Source organism: Prinia subflava, chromosome 11, assembly GCF_021018805.1.
Source record: "Prinia subflava isolate CZ2003 ecotype Zambia chromosome 11, Cam_Psub_1.2, whole genome shotgun sequence".
In the NCBI taxonomy this organism is placed as follows: Eukaryota; Metazoa; Chordata; class Aves; order Passeriformes; family Cisticolidae; genus Prinia; species Prinia subflava.
The window spans coordinates 50,274-70,760 of NC_086257.1; the positions used below are offsets into that span (position 1 = coordinate 50,274).

Consider the following 20,487-nt stretch of genomic DNA (forward strand, 5'->3'; position numbering starts at 1 on the left):
ATTATATATATAATATATATATTAAATATAACATAATAATATAATTAACTGTGAGGAAAAATACACATGGGCTTGGAATAACAATTCCTTTGATAGTCCATTTTTTACAAATAGTTTTTCCTAAATATTTTATGGAAATTATAGTCAAGAATTCATTATATTCATTAAGCTTTGTATTATGGTTGTACCTCTGATTTAAATCTTGCTGTAACCCTCCTCAGTTTCCTTAAAGGAAACATGTTTATTGTCCATAACAAGTTGGAAGATGGCTGGATGTGGGTTACGAACGTACAGACAGATGAACAAGGTCTCATTGTGGAAGACCTGGTAGAAGAAGTGGTAAGTAATTTTTGCATTCAGATTTCTTAAATGAATAGGATTTTTTGATAAATTAATATTGAACAAAAACTAGTGACATTTAATTGCATGTTTTCTAATTATGTACTTTTCTAAACCTAGTAATTAAATCTAGTAGTTCTAAAATATGAAAACAAACCTTTAAGCCTAATTTGTTATCAAAAAATGTTTATTCACGTGTTGTTCAAAGATAAGTACAAATGAATGGTACTGTAAATTTCCTAGGCATTTTCCTAAAATGTATTGTCCTGGTGAAGAATCATTAAATTGCATTTCTTTCTTGCAATTGCCATGAAATGTTCACTAATTCAACTGAGTATAATTTTGCATTGTGTTAGGTCTTTCTCATTACTCAAGGCTGAAATTTGGTTTAAAAATTTATTGGTGAGAAGAAAAAAAGGAAAAAATAAGATTTTTTAATAGTATCTTCTTACACAGTACATGTGTAATAGCAGTGTTACTTGAGATACTTCCCATAGATGATCTGTGTCAGGATGAGAATAGCTAAACTGAAGTGGCACTATTATGTTGATAGGTCAGTGGAATGTAGCTTGTAGGAGATACCAAGAGACTTGATTCTGTCTTTCAGTGGTTGTTTGCCTTTCAGAGGAATCCATAAATTAATATCTGAAGGTCGTATAGAAAGAAAGTTAGAAATTGGGGTATTTTCTGATAGATAAAAGCACTGTATCTTTAGCTTTCCTTTAAATACAAATTATTAAGTTGTAGTATGCCAAGCTTTTCTGAACAGTGTTAGGTACCAGGCCGAGACTAGGCAGAGGGTGTGAACTTTTGTGGGGTACTTCTCTGACACAGAACTCTGGGAAAGTACAAGGTGTGAGATCAAAGCAGTTTGTATTCATTAATCTAACAAAGCTAGGCCTTGTTTTCACAGCTCTGGCATATTTGAGATTGAGGTTTTGTGTATATGTTTCACTTCTTGTTTGAGCTTCAGATTTCATGATTCTAGTACATTGCTGTATGGCTTCAGATAATGCCAATCAAATTACCTACTTTTTGGATAATTCATATCAATCTCTAAAACAGAATTGTATTTGAACATCAGCTCCAAAGTTGGATATTTTTATTGAAAGTAATTTATTTATATACCTATTAGTGTTAGTCTTTTCATGCTGTTGGTAGAAGAGAATCATTAACTGGCATAGACATTGATTGTCTCATCTATATCTATTAGGTCTTTTTAAATAAAGATTAATTAACAGGTGCTACAGCCTTGGATGTCACACAACCAAAAAAGTAGTCTTGCTGGTAGTCTTGCTTTCTAATTTTTCTCTTCATCTTTGTTAAGATGGTTCCATGGGAAGATCCCCAAACAAGAAGCTTACAACTTGCTGATGACAGGTACATGTATTTCTCATGTCAAAATACAGTGATAGTGAAATGGCACAAAATGACCCTATTAATATTAAACTGTGGCAAAATTTCCTTTACTGTCTGAACACAGATGAGTGTTTTAGATTCCCCAACCCCTCTGGCTGCTACCTCAGTAGAATACTACATCGGAAGAAAACTATCATGCCTGTCAGTTCTGAGTATGTTTTCAAGTGAAGTTGATTTCATAATTTTTGATTCCATTAATTTTAAAATTATTGTATGTGGAATCAATTATTTCACTTTCATAAAGCAAGTATTTCTATAAATGAAAACAGTACTTCTGACCCATATTATTTAATACCCTACTTTAAATACTGAAACTGAGATCATGTTTTTTTGAAAATGTTATCAAAATTTTTTGTATGCTGTTTTAAAGAGATGGCAAAGATGTGGCTAGGTTGCAGACTACAGCTGAGCCATTTTTTGTTAATTTTGGTGGTATAGTACTACTTCTTCTAGTTTGAGATCAATACTGGAATTTACTTTTATAGGGCTTGTATTTGTTCAAGTGTGCAGTTCTTCCTAGTTTATGTAGAGATAGATTTAATAAACGTTTACATCTATCACTAAGAAAAATGACACTACTGTGATGTGTTTTCAGTTGGTCAGGTGTGCAGTTTTCTTGTGAGGCCTTCAGATAATACCCCTGGTGATTATTCACTTTATTTCCGGACCAGTGAAAATATTCAGCGTTTTAAAATATGTCCAACATCAAACAATCAGTTTATGATGGGAGGCAGATACTATAATAGGTGAGTTCTTGTGGCAAAAGGAATTGTGCATATTTTATGCTTGTATAATTTGCTCCTGATAATCATTTACTACTATAATTTTAAGACTATACTTTCCTTTATACTAAATATTTTCCCAAATTTCCTTAGTATATACTTCTAACTGAGCAAATTCTTAAAGCTTAAATAGCTTAAGTGTAACTTGTTTCTCTTGAAGTATTTGTGCATGTTCTGCCAACCAGTTGGTTCACTCTGTAAAATGTGGTTTGAATGGATCATGTGGATCCATAAATTGTGTATCTGTAATTAAAAGATTACTCCGAAGCAGCTTGGAAGCTTCTCCATGTGTCCTTGTCTGTTTGAAAAGGGGAAAATAAAAATGCTAATTTTATCTGAGACAATCAAAAGAGTTTTCAAATAATAGGAATGGGTATTTACAAGAAAGGAGAAAAACACCATTGTTGGAAAGAGCTACTAAATTGCATTGAAACATGTGCATGGTACGTGGAACAGAAACATAGATCACTTCATTTAGAGTGAACAAACTTAAGATACATTTATTTTGCCATTGGTGCAAAACTATAGTAATTTGTGCAAAAAGAAAAAGAAATAATGAGGTGTTTCCCCTTTTGTGGGAGAAACTATCAGTAGACCTCCATCTTTGATAGTATGTTTTTAGAGCTGTTGTATCTGGAAGACTTTTCAGTAGTGAAGACACACTTTACTCCTTAAACAGAGGTCATTGCCTGCCTTAAAAAAAAAAAAAAAATCAACATTTTTCCGGTCCTGGTCACCTAGAACCAGGGCATTCTTATCCCAACAGAGAATTTCTGTCACTTCTAGCTTGGCTTCTGAGTGGGTGGAGATTCAGCAGCTAGCGTGTCTGAGAAAATGTCATGGTCTCCTCACTACATTCAGTGGACTTTTTAATATGACTTCACTCAGATGATGCTGTGAGGCTAAACAATTGGATCCTTAAGAACCTTATGCCAGTTTCACACCCAGGCTGCTTGAATACCTTCTTCCATTAACCAGTCTGGTCTCCAGCCATCCTCGCTGAAAACCAGGCTAGCTGCAGGGTCAGCCTTTCGTGGATGTAAATGCCGATGTCTGGTTGCGTGGCTTATTAGGAGAATGAGAGGTCAGAAGCCTCTCACCCTTAGTGATGTCGAGTTCATCATCAAGTTAGTGGAGTTCTTACTAGTCTCAAATGGGTTTGTAGCTTTGAATAGTATACTTTCAGGAAGTTATTACATTGTTGTTACTTCCGATTACTTTATAATACAGTGCTGGATTCACTTCCGGTATAGATTACATTTATCTGAAAGAGGTTCTATGCAGCTGAACAGAAAACAAGATTTTAGTTAAGCAGCAATAAATTGTGACAAAGCACTGTAAGAATATTTTTTAGTATTTTGGTACCTTTTTGCAGAGATCTTCCACAGTGTGAAAGAAAATGTTTGATTTTGTTGTATGTTTGGGAGAACTAGCACTATGCTTTTAAGCTCACATTCAGTTCACCTGACTATGTGTATCAGGTTAGTAATTTGCTGGAAGTTCAAACATGTAATGAAGAATGCAGCCCTTAGGTGCTCCATCAGGGCTTGAAGTCCTAGTCTATGTGTTACTCTAACTACAGATTGGGGTTTTAAATACAACTGAGCTTATTCTTCAGCCCATATTACAAAATTGCAGAAATTTTGCAGGCACCTGCTCTTACATTGAGCAACTCCTAATGACATTTTTAATCTAGGAATGGTGCATTGAAGGTCAAGGTGTTCCTGATTTGAGGAGTGAGAAAATTCATACAATGCTGTTTTATTGGTTAGAAAATGGATTGGTAGTAGCTATTCAACCTGTAAAATATAAAGACAGAGCAATTATTTTTTGTAGTGTGACACAGTTGAAATTCTTATGTAGAAAACAGCATATGCAGACAGTATCTCAGTAAAAAATGAAATGAATTACTTGTTTCATTAAAACTGAAAGAAACATTAGTCTCATTTTATGTACCTGAAAAATAAAAATACTTGTGGAAAGGTCATTTTATCAAATTTGCACTAGTTCATAGCTTCAGAATGAAACAGAAAAGCCAACCAAGATGCCTTGATATAGCCTTATTTAGAAGTTTTTGAGATTTTTACAGGTGTTGTTCCTGTGTTACACATATGCCTTATTCATATCTTTGCACACACAGCTGAGTATGCATGAACTGAGAAGACACACCAAGTATATTTTTATCTATTTAATTACTTAGCTCTTTTTCTAGATTGATATTTTGCATGTAAGTGATTAATTTCTATTGATGTCCCTGTTGCTGTTCTTTATTACAGTGTAAATTTCAGTACTGCAAAAATAATTAGATCAACTTAAATGCCTTGAATTTCAGCTTGTATCTGTCACTACTTCTTTCCTGAGCCTTTCAACTGCAATTCCAGTCTGAATCTGGTGATTAGAATGAATGCTTCCCTATAGAGGAGTGCTACTGTATTTAAAAGGATAGCTCAGTGATGTCCAATCATAATCTGTATAAGCCCTGCTACAAACCTTTCCTCCTAGAAAGAGATTGCACTTCACTCAATGTATGTCCCATTCCACTTAGCTAATTACCCTAGGACTTAGTTGGAAAATTATTGCCAAAGAAATAGCAATTTTCAGCCTGGTTGGAAAGTGGGTAATGTACATGTACTACCTGAGTGTGGGAAGTGCAATGTCCTCATTTGACATTTTAAGCAAGTCATTAAAATATTTTGCAGAGTTCAGGATTAGTACATTCTGAATACAGTTTCGTGAACTTTCTTGACTTCAGTATATTAGTAAATCCTCATTCTTGCAAATAAGATTATGATGATTAACACTTGATTTTATTAAAACTTTGAGGGAAAATTTTCTCTGGTTTTATGGAAAACCAGATTCTCAAACAGTGGAAAATTTAATGTGTTTAACATTTCAATATTCTTTTTCTTACTGGAACAGTGTTGCTGACATCATTGAGCACTACAGAAAAGAACAGATTGTTGAAGGATGTTACTTAAAAGATCCTGTTCCAATGCAGGTAGGATTTAATCTCTGAGCCTTTGATGTTGAAGTCACAGACTGAATCACTATCAAACCAATTTATGAACTAAATTACAGCAGAGATACCAGTGGTAGTTAAGCAGCATCATCTCCAGTAGTCAGTCATCAACAGTTTCAATGTTTGCAGCTCATCAGTTTCTTTTGTTTTATCCTCAAATACATACACTTACCGAAGACTGGCTTGTAGTCAACAGAAAGTGTAGTAAGTTCTGTCTGTGCTGTGAGGTGTTCGACCTCTGCTCTGTGCCCCTGTCTCTGTTCTGGGCTCATCCTTTGATTTAGTCCCATTTTAAAGGGAACCAGTCTGCTCTTCTCTCTTCTGTGTCTGGGGTTTTTCTCTTGTCACAGGAAACCTATACACAACTCAGGGATGATTACAGAGCTGGGATTTGCAGCACTTGTTCTGAGGCACGCTTGCCCCATAGCAGAAGTTGATTCTAAGAGATCACCAGTAATAAACACACCACATCATTTAGCTTTTCATGAGCTTATTGCTGGTTAAAAATTTTACATACTTTTTTTTTTCTGTTTCCAAGCTTTTCTGTTTCAATGAAAATGAGAAATTTACTCTTCTTGTCTTCCCTAATGAGAGCTGCAGTCAATTCATACCTCTTTGTGGGATCTTTCTTATTAATATGAGAGCATTCCTCTGTTCACCAAGCATGCAGAAGCTAATCCTGTCTCTTTGTAATGTTTTCATAGTCACCTTGCTGCTACCAGTTCTGGTGTGAGCTCACCTTTCTTGAGCATGTACCAGAACAACTTAGAGTAGTACCATGTTATGCATAATTCCCTTGCCCTCTGGAAAGCACTTAATGAATATACATGTAATTTTCTGTGGTGGGTTGACCCTAGATGCTGCTATGGACCCACACCTTTGCTCACTCCCTTTTCCTGTGGAATGGGGAAAAGGCAAAAAAAATTGTGGGTTGAGATAAATACTGTTTCATAAGCAAAGGAAGGGGTGATGCAAAGGCATCACTCAGCACCTCTCACAAGTAGACTAATGCCCAGCTGCTCTCTGAGACCTCCCTGATCCCACATGCTTATTGTTGGTCATGATGTTACATGACAGGGTATGATAATACCCCATGATCAGTCATCATCGTCTGTCCTGGCTGTCTCTGCTCCTGGCACCTTGTCCACCAAGCCACCTCATTGAGAAAGGGGGCAGAGTGGGAAATGGAGAACGTCTTGAGGTTATGCAGGTACTGATCAACAATAGCCAGAAAGAACACAGGTGTGTTACTAATACTGTTTCAGTCACAAAACCAAAACACAGCACCTTCGGCGCTGCCATGACAGAAGTTAAGTCATCCTTGAGAGATCATTATGTTGGTATAGCCAACAGCATCACAGCCCAGTCCTCCAATGAGTGACTCAGCTGTTAATGGCTCATTTTCTGTGTCAACAGTGTAACTGCTGTCTTGTACTAGGAGATGTATACCTTGTTATTGCAATCTTTCCTATACTGCTAATTGTGTTGTGTCATTGGTGCTTCCCTGTTGTTTCCTGCTGTTAACTTGTGCTCAGTAATGTGATTGGGTCAGAAAGCAAATAGGAGTTCTCAGATTGCTCCTTGGAAAGCTTCATTAGTAACTTTCTTTATGCTCCATCATTCCTCAGTAAGTCTTCATTTTAGCTTTTCACATAGGCGAAACTTACAGTATTAATATGTAAATTAATGAAGTCAGTATTCCTAAAACACTGTATTAATAAACTCTGCATTGACTCATTTTCCATGTAAGAGTACTTCAGATCTTTTAACCTAGCCAGATACACTTCTGACTTTATTTAAAAATTAAGTGCACAGTGGTATAGTTAATGTTCAGCTTTGTTACCTCCCTTCCACATAGCACTATGCGCCGTGTTTTCAAAGGGAAAAGAGAATTCAAAAGTTTGCATCGTTTTAGGGTCAATCTGATGGAATTCCTGTGTCTAATATGATATTTATGTAAAAATATTTGTCACTAGATCTCTAATTTCGTGCACTACTCCTTGTGTACTTAGGTTACAGACATTATCTTGACAGACAATTATGATACATTATCATTTCATAACATATGGATATAGTTTCCATTGCAGGTCCTGCAATTCCTGTTAGTATTACCAAATTATTTTTCATCTTGCTGTTGTTGTTTTGATCAAAATCATAATTCTTGCAGACGTATGCACAGGCAGAAAAGTAGACTATTACAGAAGAACCAGTTCATAGGTCTCTTTTTATCTCAGCGATGTCCTTACTACCTTATAGTCTTCCTTTTCTTGTATTTTTTTATGGCTAAAGAACTTCCGTGGATCAGCTTACGTAGTAAGGTCAGACCTGGCTTGGGTTTTGGTCATATTTGGCATTACTAGATACTACTATTTTTTGTGTGAATTTATCTTTTTTCTGTTTCCTGTTTCTGCTTTCTTCTCGTCTTGAGTTCTGCTCAGTTACAACATGTGAGTTCTAATGAGATTAATGAAGGACTGTGCCACATCAAGTCAGTTTTAGTTATGGCCTGCACAATTTTCATTGCTTCAGAGTTTATCCATGATTACTGAGACCTATGAGCTTTGGTAGAAGACAATTAGAAGCTAGATAAATCTTCAAAGACTGGCATAAATTTTAACACAGTGGAATTGCAGTGAAAGATCATGTTTTTTATTTTTACATGGAAAAGACTTACTTGGTAGAAGTTGGTCTGTATTGAAAACTCCTATTTTCTTTCAGTTTTGGAAATATGGAAAGCGTTACAATACATTTCTAGCAAGTGTATTGCATGAAAAATGAATGCTTTAGTAAAATGCATGAGAGAACAATAGTAGTGAGTTGGTAGCATTCAGAAAGATGATCCTGATCACAACTTCATAGGATGCTTTTTAATGGCAATTTCTGAGCTTACAGTATGTTTTTCTGACATGTTTTCTAGCACCAAGAACAAGTGCTTAATGATACAGTGGATGGAAAAGAAATCTATAACACAATTCATCAGAAAACAAAGGATGCTTTTTATAAAAATATTGTCAAAAAAGGTTATCTTCTGAAAAAAAGTGAGTTATGTTTGCTTCTATTTTTTAAAAGGAAGAGAAAAAGCAGATAAGGATCATAGAATCATACAGTATCTTAAATTGGAAGTTAGTCATAAAGATTGTGCTCCTTGCAGGTCTACCAAAAGCTAAACCACAAGAATAAGAGCATCATTTAGATGCTCCTTAAACCCTGACAGACTGTGAGCATTTCCTGTGTACCTGTTCACCTCTGCAATGAAGAACTTTTTCCTAAAGTCTTATCTGAACTTTCCCTGATTCAACTTTGTTGCATTTCCTTGTGCCCTATTGTTGGTCACTAGAGAGTGGAGATCATCACCTCCTAGCTGAATTTAGTGAGTTTACTGGTACTGGAAAGTGCTAAAAATTGAAGTGGGGAAAAGGTTCTAGAAAGTGTGTAAGGAGTGTGAAAGATCTCTTTCCTTAGGTAGTAGATTAATAGAACAGTATGATACATAAAATTATGTGCAGTAAAAATTTTGGTTGTCAGTTCTGAAAAAAATCAGCACAGCACAAAAACTAGGCATCCTTGTCAAAGGTAGCATTCAAAATCACAAAATGAAATATATTTTCATGAAGTGTTTGTACTTAATATGAAACTAACTAAGTTCTAGCTGGTAGAGGTCTGAGAGAGCTAGAATAGTGCAAATCTGCAGAGAACATTCACTGCAGAGAACAGCTGGCTTTATGTTTTCAGTCATAATTTTAAAATGCAGTCTGCCATACAAAGGATATAATGACTTTTTATGCTTCTAATGCTGACACAGCATAACATAAAATAAGCACATTAAAAGCTGACAGCTTGACTTATTTCAGTGTAACCTTCAGTACTACCCTGAAGAAATTTCCATTGAACAAGTTTCTGAAGTTTTGAGGAAGCTAGTCCCTAGAGTGTTATATTTCTACTTTTTGAAAAGATCAACATGAATGCATGCAGAAAAATGATATCATTAACAAAATTCTGCAAATAACAAGAAGTTAAGGTGGTAATCTGGATAGTAACCTAATGCAAGAAAGAAGGTAAGAGTTTACATATAGGCTAATACAAGAGACATTAAAGAACGCCAAACTACACTTTCTGAACAGAACAAAGGAAGCATTTCGTTTGTTGATAAGGTTTATTATGAGAGGTGTAGAGAGATGTCATGGAGTAAGGAAAGAAATGCAAATGACTTGGAAAAATTAGGCTAAAAGAGGCAAATTGGAGTACTCTCTTGTAGAGTGATGCACATAGTATATATGGAATAAGTGCAATAAAATCACTCTTCCATCCAAGAGTCATAGTATAATAAATGAGTGTTACATTTGTATTTTGAAAACAATGTTGCTACTAGTTTATCGAGGCCCCAGTGGATTTATGATGAATAAAGTATAAAATAAAGGCTGAAAGTTTTTTCTAAATGGTACTCTGATTTAAGCATTAATTACAGAAGGCTCCTAATCCATTGTAATTCAAAGCACCTTTTTTTTCAGCAAGTGGAACCAAATTCTTACCTATGGATGTGTTTGCAGGTTGATTCTGATTTAAGTTTGCATATAGAATATTTTAATTTCTGTTCTGCGGCTATATGTTTTAAGGTCTTGTAATGCAATCTGTTAAACATTGGTCAGAGTTTAGGAGTAACTTTCTAATATCAAGAGTCCATTTCTTAAAAAAAACTCTAGTGAATGCGGTCCACACTGTCATTATTTACAATCACTGTACATACAGGCGTAACACTGAGAGGAGCTCAGGGACAGCTCATATGCACTTACATAATGCAGTTGAAAGCACTGGAGATGTTTGAAGAACCTTTTGCAACTCTGTGGAGAGGAGCTGGTTTTAGTCCCATTTTTTATAAAACTGAATGTGTATACTGATGCTATAACTCAAGTGGGATTATCTGTACATTGTTCTTCTCTTCAGAATTTGACAGAAGCTTTACTGCCCTCTTCTGTTTTCTTAATTTACAAAATTTACATGTTGTTTTAGACAGTATTGTAACCGTTTGCTTGATCCTTGTACAGGTAAAGGAAAAAGATGGAAAAACTTGTACTTTATATTAGAGGGAAATGATGCCCAACTTATTTATTTTGAAAGTGAAAAATGAGCCACAAAACCCAAAGGACTAATAGGCCTTAGCGTCTGTTCTGTCTGTGGAGTACATGACAGTTTATTTGGCAGGTAGGACATCAGCTTTTTTTAATCCTGTTGCACCAAGATTTAATAGATAAATTATTTTTTTAAGTTCTAAAAGTTCTACATTATTTTGATAGGTATTTGAAAACTAACTTGGTTAGAAGTCAGTAAGTGCTTTTCTGTTTAAAAACAAGTACTCTGTTTGTGGCGTACTAGTTCGTATAAGTAAACATCCTCAGAGATTGTTTTTGCACAATTACTATACTCAGAGTTAATTACACATTGAATCTTATTTACTGTAATATTTTGATATTCAAAATACGCTGTCCAAAAGGGAGGTGACTATCAGCAAGAAAGTTGAGAATCAGAAGTCTTTTAGATACTGCTAGAAATTAAGAAGAGAATTTATATATTTTTTCATTGATAGTTACAAAACCAACTCCGCTGGCTTGTATTATAGTGTTTGATAGAAATAATAACTACATTTATTTATATAATAAATGATAGAAGTGAGAAATTCTAGTTATCCTAAGGATCTTAATATTTATTGAAAAATTGTATACAGTCATCTTGTAGTTACTCTGTGAAAAAACTTAGAGTAAAACTTAAAATTAGTGACATTTCTCAATCTGCAAAGACTGATGCTTTGCTCTGTCTGTTTGGGATTTTTAAAAATCTTTATGATAATTTTGAAAAAAACCTCCAATATTTAACTGCTGGAATGAGGAGCACAAATACAGGTAAAGAGTATGAAAAAAATTGCTGAAACGTTCCCTATGTAGTTGACAATTAGGCAGGAAGCTTTGGTATATATTGTAATCAATAAACATTCTGATTTTTTCTCTTAACAGCTTTTAAGAAACCCTGTGTTGTTGGTTAGAGCATAGTTGGGTGCTCAGTGGTAGTTACAGGTGTATAGGAGGTTATGCATGGTTGCAGCAGCTTAGGAAGCTGTTAGTGAGGAACTGCAGCTGAGACACAGTTCCTCCTGCGCTTCAAGTAGCTGATAAAAAACAGTCTCTGCTGTTTCCTCAGGAGTGCAGTGAAGTCTGTACTTCTGCAGCATTCAAGGTCGTAGAGCTTTGTACCACATACACTCAAATGTTTCGTGTATGATCTAGTACACATTTCACTGGTCATGAGAGCTGCGGGACACATTCATATAGGGGACTCCTTAGGTTACTGTTTCCTGAAAGAAAAATCCTTAATGTACAATTAACTGATTGTGAAAGAATGCTGAACCTCTGCTGCTTTTAAACTCTAGGAATAATCCTTGTTGACAATTTTTTTCAGATGGCTGTTTTTTGCCTTGACTGTAAGCCAGCATACATGCCTGTTCTGTACACACCATTCTAAAAATGTATCAATATTCTGAAGCAGACTGCATATACTCTAGTTTTCTTAAAATGTTACAATACATTCAAAAACAAAATGCAGTTTTGAAGATCTGAGAAATTTTGTTGGAGTTCTTCCTGTTTCCATGTGTGATGGTAACATGTAGATGAATAAAAATGGATGCAATTGTTCAATGCACCTTACAGACAAACAGCAGAAATCTGTTAGTTCAGTGTAAACTTTGTTTTGGCACAGATTAATTGAAGGTGTCTGCTAATATGTGAAGATTAATTAAACTTAAACTTAATTTTTGTTGTTTTTTTTTAATTTTTATTTTTATCTTTAAGGCCAAACTCTTTTCAGATAGTAGTTCAGCACTTTAGTGAAGAGCATTACATCTTTTACTTTGCAGGCGAAACTCCAGAACAAGCACAGGTGAGAGCTTTTATTTGCTAAGTGTAAAAAAAGTAACCTTTAATAATATGTTGTTCAAATGGACTAGTAGCAGATCTCTGAGGGGAAAGACTGGTACTAAAAATACAGCACCTGTATTACCTATTCTTCAGGGTTTCAGTTTTGACAAATTCCAGTCAGGTCCCATGCACAGAACTTCCATTATTTTATGTTTTCTGTTTCTGTAGAACATACATGTTTTTGATACAGTTCAACTCAGAAGAAAAAATATACCCTTCAAGTCTTTTCCATGTTATAAAACACAGCATAGTAAGTGAGAGTTTTACTTTAGAGTGAAATAAAATGTCAATGCATGTATATGTGCCCAGTGACCAAAGTGGATTGAACTGCCTTTTTCCAGTTATTTGCCATGTATATAAACCGGTAGTTGTGCCTAGCCCCGATGGTGCACAGTGTAAGGTTTTCTGGGTTTGTATGGTGCATTTAGTTACTAGCTCTCTTAACAGTTATGTTAACTGATTAAGAATTGGGGGATAGAAGCCTGCTTCTGAAAAATTATTTTACCAGCAGATTGCATCTAAAATGACAATGTTCTTGTTTATGAAGTTTTAAGCTCTGCAGGTTAACAGCTCTGATGTATAGGTTGAATTAGAAGTTAAACTTTGCATTTGATTATTATTATTTGAATGGAATGGAAGCTTTCTAGAGCACTCAGACTGTATTCACCCTAGTGTGAAGTCTATAAAGATAGTCTTTTTTGTGTGCTGTATATAAAGGAAAGCACAGATTTTCTTGTTAAGTTAATGCAGTTAAATGCAGAGATGACATAAGAATGTAGTGCATTTGTCATACAACTGTCAGTATACTGTCTTTGAGAAGCAATGTGCTGTATCATAGTTGAGAATATATAAATTAAATTCCATGCTCCTTAATTAATTTTTGTCATATCTGTAAAATTTTTTGCTTTCTAAAAAGTAAAAGAATTAAGAACGTGTAGAAGATAGAATATCCTGTTTTGTTTCCTAAACATTTGGTTTAGTTTGCCTTTGGTTTTGAAGCTGCTTAACAAGCTGTTCACTGCATTAATTGTTTCAGGTTTCTTTATAATATGGCTTTGGCCCAGGAACGTTTACAAATATTTCTCTTTTGAGAATGCTCAGCTTTCTTTACTTTCTAACATTTCACAGAAAAATAGGAACTTGGTGAGGTGTAGCTGAAAGCTCTTCCTTGGAAGGATTTGAAAGCTGAAGCCTAACTCAAGCCTAACACAAAGCTGAGAATAGATGCAGTGCTGCATATTCCTGTATTTTTAAAATGTGGAGAATGTTGTGAAGAATGGTTGAAGCAGTGTTGTGGGGGTTTTAATGACATTGTTAAATTGTACTTTGAGAGTAGATGGCAGCTATTTGAGATACTGACTAAAGAGAAGACTGTTGGTCAAAACCTAAATTTTGTGCTTTGCAAGAAATGTACAGGATTCAGTGGGAGACAGTAACTAGAGAATGAGGCTGTAATGTATCTTCTACCTTCCAAAAACAAACCAGAGAAAGCTGGATATATGCTCTATGTTTCTCTGTTAATTGTTCAGTTTTTGTTTGATGTATACAGTGTTATAACTGCCATATGGGAGAGCTGGAGAGAATAATCAGACCACTTTGGCTTGTTAAATGCAATTTTCTCAGAAGTAAACAAGTTTTGCTTAATTTTATATACAATTTACAATTTCTTGTAGTATCACTACACTGGAAAATTGGCAGAGGTCACACTGTATATCCATTATTAAGGCTTGATAATTCTGAAAGGGAAAATGGTTCAGATTTGCAAATTCTTTATGAGATTTTGCTTAGTAAAGATAATAAATTTGCTTTAATATTGCTTTAATATTTGTGGAATTACAGAAAACTTTGGTTTTGCCAAGCTAAAGTGAAAATTCAGATACTTTTTGCAGATATGTCTGTTCCACTGCAAGAAGCTGTATCTGGCTTAGTTTTGTTGCATTCTTCTGCATTCTTCTCTCTTAGGACTGGATGAAAGCTCTGCAGCTGTTTTGCAGTTTAAGAAAAACCAGTCCAGGAACATCAAATAAACGTCTGTGTCAGGTAAAGCTGATACTGTGAGGCTGGAGGTGCATGTGGAGGAGGAGTATTTTGTCTCCTCTGTGCAAAATGATATTCATAAATCTCAGAATTTCCCTTTCAACAGTAGCATGTTGTGAATAAAAGTCTAAAGAAGTCAGCAGCTTTTCAAATATGCCTCACATGGGAAAATTTAAAAATTAGTATGACATGTAAACAGAAAAAAATTATAAAAATTTATATTGACACATAGATCAAATACTCCTTATTTACATTTTATTTACATATAAATGCATGTTATTTAACTAATGATATTCATTTTATGTAGCAGATACACGCTGACCCATGCTTTTGTCTTAATTTCTCTTGGCTTTTTGAAAGAGCCATGTATGCCAGAATTTCTTCAGAGAGAGAGAGGGCAGTCAGTCTTAAATAGCTGTGTCTGTAATGACTGAAGAGTAACAGGGAAATACTTAACAATTCCTGACATGATTTAATCTTAGGAACATTGACTGTAGTTGTTACAGGTCGTAGAGAAGGGAATAAAATGGTGAATAAAAAGTTATAACCACAACTGTTTGGTTGTGAACGATAAAGAAGTTTGGATAATTCTGAATTAGTAAACTAAATTAGGTGAATTTACAGATAAAGTGACAGGTGCAGTTGGGAGCTTCAGGGTGCAAAAGCAAAGCAACAAGGGATTTCTTTTCTTCAAAAAGCAAAGACGGTGCTTATCTACATAAAAGAATACAATGTAATGTGTTGCACAAGAGAATTTTACATAATCTGTTAGGAAAGCACCAAACAATAAACCACTGTATTTGGAATTGTTCATGACTCTTACTCAAAGTGCTAGTCTTCTGTTTCTGTAGAATTTTCTGTGGCCGGAAAAGTTATTTGCAAATCCTAATGCTTCTAAAATGATTTTAAAATAAAAACCCCAGATGCCTTAAAAACATGGGTCTGGATATTTGTTTTCAGTAATAATTTGAGTTACTCTTATTTTGTTCCTTGTGCTTCTTAAAGTGTTCCAGTACCTTTGGTCTTCACTCTTCTAATAAGGAGTTTTGTATTCACTATTCTCATATTAACATTAAGCCTCTGCACAGAGGATTAAAAATAATTCATTCATGTGCTTTGTATTTTAGCAACAAAAAATAAACTGTTTATTTTTTTTTTTAGGTCAGCAGTCTCGTTTTGCATGTAGAAGAAGCTCAAGCGCTCCCAGTAAAGCATTTTACAAATCCGTATTGTAATATCTACCTAAACATTGTCCAGGTAGCAAAAACACACATCAGGGAAGGACAGAATCCTGTATGGTCTGAAGAATTTGTCTTTGAGTAAGTCTTAATTATCTTGAATAAGTAAATTTCACTTTTAATTTGTATCAGAGTTAAGATTTTAACACTTGTTTATTGTTTTGCAGTATTTAAAAAAATACTGTATATGTGTTTATACAGCAGCAACCTTTCAGACAGGTTCTGCATGGGCAGAATTTTCTGTAGGTACCTATTTTTGCTAATATTAGTGGCTGATAGTGGTAACTCAGGATTGAAATGAAATTAGGAAAAGCTTAAATGCCAGCCATTATAGTATCAATTGAGGCTCTCTGTCTTTTCTCCTAGTGATCTTTTATCTGATATTAATAGATTTGAGATAAGTCTTAGTAATGAAACAAAGAAAAGTAAAGATCCAGATATATGTAAGTATTTTTCTGTAAAAGATGCTTCTACATTACAGCAGTGGATACTTTGTGTGGTTATTGTTGCTTTCGTCAAAGATTGTCACAAGAGGATTAAGTAGGTTTTTAGGTTCACCATACTGCCTGTGTATAGTTTTGATATCTGGTATTGGCTTTCCATTAATGTTTTTATAATAAGAACTTCCACTGTTTTAGTCATAAAATGCACTTTACTCCAGTCCTGTATGTCTCACATAGCTCTGCTTTACAATAACTGTTGTAAATCTGCTAGACAACGACTGTGCTTACCAAAAAACAAGAGCAAGGAGAAATTTTCTGTATTAGTCTGCTTCATAAAATGTAAGTTCCTTGGAATCTGACTACATGGAATTTCTTTTCAGGTTTTTGGTTGCTTCCAGTGAGATAGGGAAAGGTATAGTTCTTTATCAAAAAAAGTAATCTTGGCAGTCTCTGAAGAAAATTTCCCTTTTTTCTCTCCATTTTACCTCATCTGTCTTCTTCCCTTACTACCACTCTTCGGCTTAAGTCTGAATTTAGCTCAATATCACTTTGAATAGGAAAAGATCTGTATTTTCTTCTCCTTATGTTAGTCAGACAGGTGCTGCTTTAATGTGGTTTTTGGTTCCAGCAAATCAACAAGAAGGTGGTAGAGTCTGTCAGCTTCCTAGAAAAGAAAGAGTTTGAAGAATGTGAATTTGAAGCTCTTAAGTAGAAAAAAATACTTTTTTAAGTCAAGTCTCTTCCCACACAATACTTTTAGTGTTGTTTTGTGGTTTTTTTTCTTTTTCGTGTTCTTCAAGGTATCTTGTTTCCCAATACTTGCTTTAGAGCAACTTCAGCCTTGTGCCTTTCTTTGCTGCTTGCAGAGTGGGATGGTTTTCTCTGCTCTCTTCAAATTTCGTTCCAAGACTTTTTTTTCATTATATTCTAAACTGTCTCTTCCAAGGCAGTCAGAGTATATATAATCTAGTGCAATTGTTTTCAGTTTGTATATATTGTTTTTACTGGCCTGTAACTTAGGCCAGTGCTAAACTTATTGATTTTTTTCTTTTCTGGAGTTTATTACAATCTGTTGGGAAACCTTAGCTGAGGTGGGTATTTACAACTCATTTCGAATGGTCTGGCAGAACCTCATTTAATTTCATATCTTCTCCTCCTCTTACTAGAAACATTACTGCATAGCAGAAGGAATAAAGATATATTCTCTCTCACAGATTAAAGGGCTATAATTGCAGTTGTGACCTTGATCTTGAATTCATTTGAGCTGGAAAACTGATCACCTATCTACACCAAAGCCTTGGTTGGGAACAGAATCTTAGAAGGGTAATTCCTGTGTGGGATACTTCAGCAGCTTAGTTTCTTCCCCTCTGTCCGGGTTAAGGAGATGCCGTTAGTTTTGTGCATTCAGGTTATGGAAGGCTTCATGTTCTAGGTCAGGGGCAGGACTGGCTGCATTTCTTTACTGCAGTTATCTGCACTCCTTAAGGCCTAAGCATAATCCAGCATAACTCCTTTGAGATAAATATTACTTTAAGTCATCTTGAATGAACATACATGTCTGCTTACATCCCCAACCCTATGAAGTGAAGTTCACTGGGGTAAAATGAGCTAAACCACATCTTCTCTGACATATGTTATGTTGCAGTGCCAGAATAAACCTGTAACTCTTCAAAAGCAAGATAATGTTTCCTTAACCAGGCATCTTTCCTTTCCTTTTCAGCCACAGATACCACCTGTGGAATGCTATGAAGTGGCAGTCCTGTACAGCTGATGCTATTCATCTTGCCATTTGTTAATTGGGTTAACTCACCTATTCTGCTTGCTTTTTCTTCCATGTAGTGCAGATTGAAGGTCTAAAATTTAATTTTTGGATTCACTGCTTTGTTTTTTTTATTGTAACACGCAAAACTTAAATACCAAAATGATACATGGATGAATGCTACCTTTTCAGTATTTTAAAATATTTCCTTAGTTTTCAGGTCTTTACATTGAAGTTTGCCTACTATGAATGTTCCATAGTTACTTTAGAGTTTAAGTATTCCAGATAGTCAGAAATGATACTAAACAGTTCAGCATCAATTCTATTCACTTTTTTGTTTGTTTCTGTATATTGCATAAGGGCTTACTCTTATATAATATATATAATATGGCTTAAAAAATCCAAAGTCCTAGAATTTACTAGTTGAATTCCGTCTGCTGCTATTGACAGTTGAATTAGTAGGACTTGAAGGACAACATCACGAAGTGTTGAAGTGGAGTGGATTTTCTGATTTGGTCTTGCACAACAGTGATTAATTTCAGATTAATTCATGTTGATTATAAGTCTCTTAGAGAAAGGAGCCTACCAGTTCAATGTAACATTATAAACAGGAAAAAAATCTTATTACTTTGAAGTCTTACTACTTTAATATAAATTGTGATAACTATTTTGTAGACTTAGCAACTTGTACAGATATTTGGTATGATTTTTTAAAAATCAAAGTCAAGTAATATTATTTCTATTATAACTATGAAGTGCTACTATAACCACAGGGAAAAACTAAATCATCACTTGTTCTAGGTCCTGTATCTCATTCCCCATTCCTTTCACTTTGGTACACATGCCTTACATGTGCAAGCAAATAAGAAGAAAAGCACATTGCTTAGTTATGAATACTGAGCTTTGATGGCAGGGAGAAGTGTGCTAGGAAAGTCAATTTATTACGTAGTCTAATGACATTCCCTCCACTCTGGTGATAAATAGCAGGTGGTGATGGATTGATTTTCATGCTGTTTGATGTAAATGCATTAACTTCTATCAGTTCATCAACTCCAAAGAATATGAAATAGGCAGCAGGATTGCCCTGAATAAGGCAATATAAATATGATCTTTTTCTGTTCCAGTATCAAATTATATCTTGCTGTGTATTGCAACACTGGGGCAATGAGAAATCTCCTGGGACTGTTGACAATTTCTGCAAGGCAAATTGGTGTATTGGTTTTGCAGAGATGTAAAAGAAAAAAAGATCTTGGTTTTAAGGGCCTTTTTATTTTTCATGAGAAAAAAGTAAAAGCAAATATTTTTGTCACGGAAAGAGAGGGCATTTGACTGAGAGATGCAGACTGATAGGCTAAATGTAAAACTAATTGTGGATTCCTCTTGGAGCGTGGTGGGTGTTTCACAGGCACATTGTTGGCTCTGACAGTGCCTGGGCCTTTCTTTTTGGGAAAAAAGCCCCTCCACTCAGGAGCACATGTTCGTGCTCTGGGCCTGTGTTCCCTCCCAGCTGCTGTAGCCGGCTAGCCAGCTGCTGCACCAGACTTCAGCTGCAGTCCGGGTTGTTGCTTGGCAATTTCAGTGTACCATCATCACCAGTTAATGATCTGGCTGTTCTTGAACTGACTGATTATCTATCAGCAAGTGCTTGGGAACACTTTTTAACCTAATACACATTAACTGTTTAGACTGGAGTTACTATAAAAGTAATATGTATGTCAGTGTTTGGGAATACCATAATCCCACACACGGTAATAATTAATAGGAGCAGACCCTGATGGTGGTGTCAGCCCAAGGCTAGAAAGAGAGTAGTGAATTCTAAAGATTTAACCTGTTTCTTTAGTTTGTGCCTGCAACCTTGATTTGCAGGGTAGCACTGTTTTACCTACTTACATGGGTGTTACAAGGAAAATTGTCAATTTGTGTGGTATTTTTGAATTTATATGTATACATTTTTTACAGATTGCCATATATTTCTTCTTCAGTTTACAGGACACTGTTAAGCCATTGAAGAGAGTATTATTCCATTAATATATTGATGAAAATTTTTTGTTTACTCTTGCTGGTATATTTTCCCTGAAATAAAATGATGTGTTGAAAATAAACACCTTTTTTTATTCAATAGTAGCACTGGTTTGGTGGAGATAACATACCTGAACAATGCTTTTTTTTCTTTAAGTGTTTATGCGTTGCCAATCAAGCCGGTTACAAAAAGACATGCAACAGATGAGTGGTTTCAACTCGGTTCCCATGTACCATTAAAGGGTATTGAGCCAGGATCTTTGTGTGTTCGAGCATGATATTCCATGAAGAAGATCATGCCAGAAGAAGAATACAATGAGTTTAAAGAGGTATGAACTTAAGTTTAACCATCTATGGTTTATCTGTCAAAACCAATTTTTTTTCATTGGTTGAGAGGATCTCAGTAACACTGGTTGATGTAATCAAATATTTTTAAGAGATAGCTATATATATAGATATCTAATATTTTC

At 35.0% G+C, this 20,487-nt stretch overlaps 1 pseudogene; it reads left to right on the top strand.

Annotated features, from left to right (window-relative positions):
• Positions 1 to 237: 237 nt before the first annotated feature.
• The window catches only part of LOC134556305 (ras GTPase-activating protein 1-like), a 29,564-nt pseudogene continuing 9,314 nt past the window's right edge, over positions 238 to 20,487 (top strand).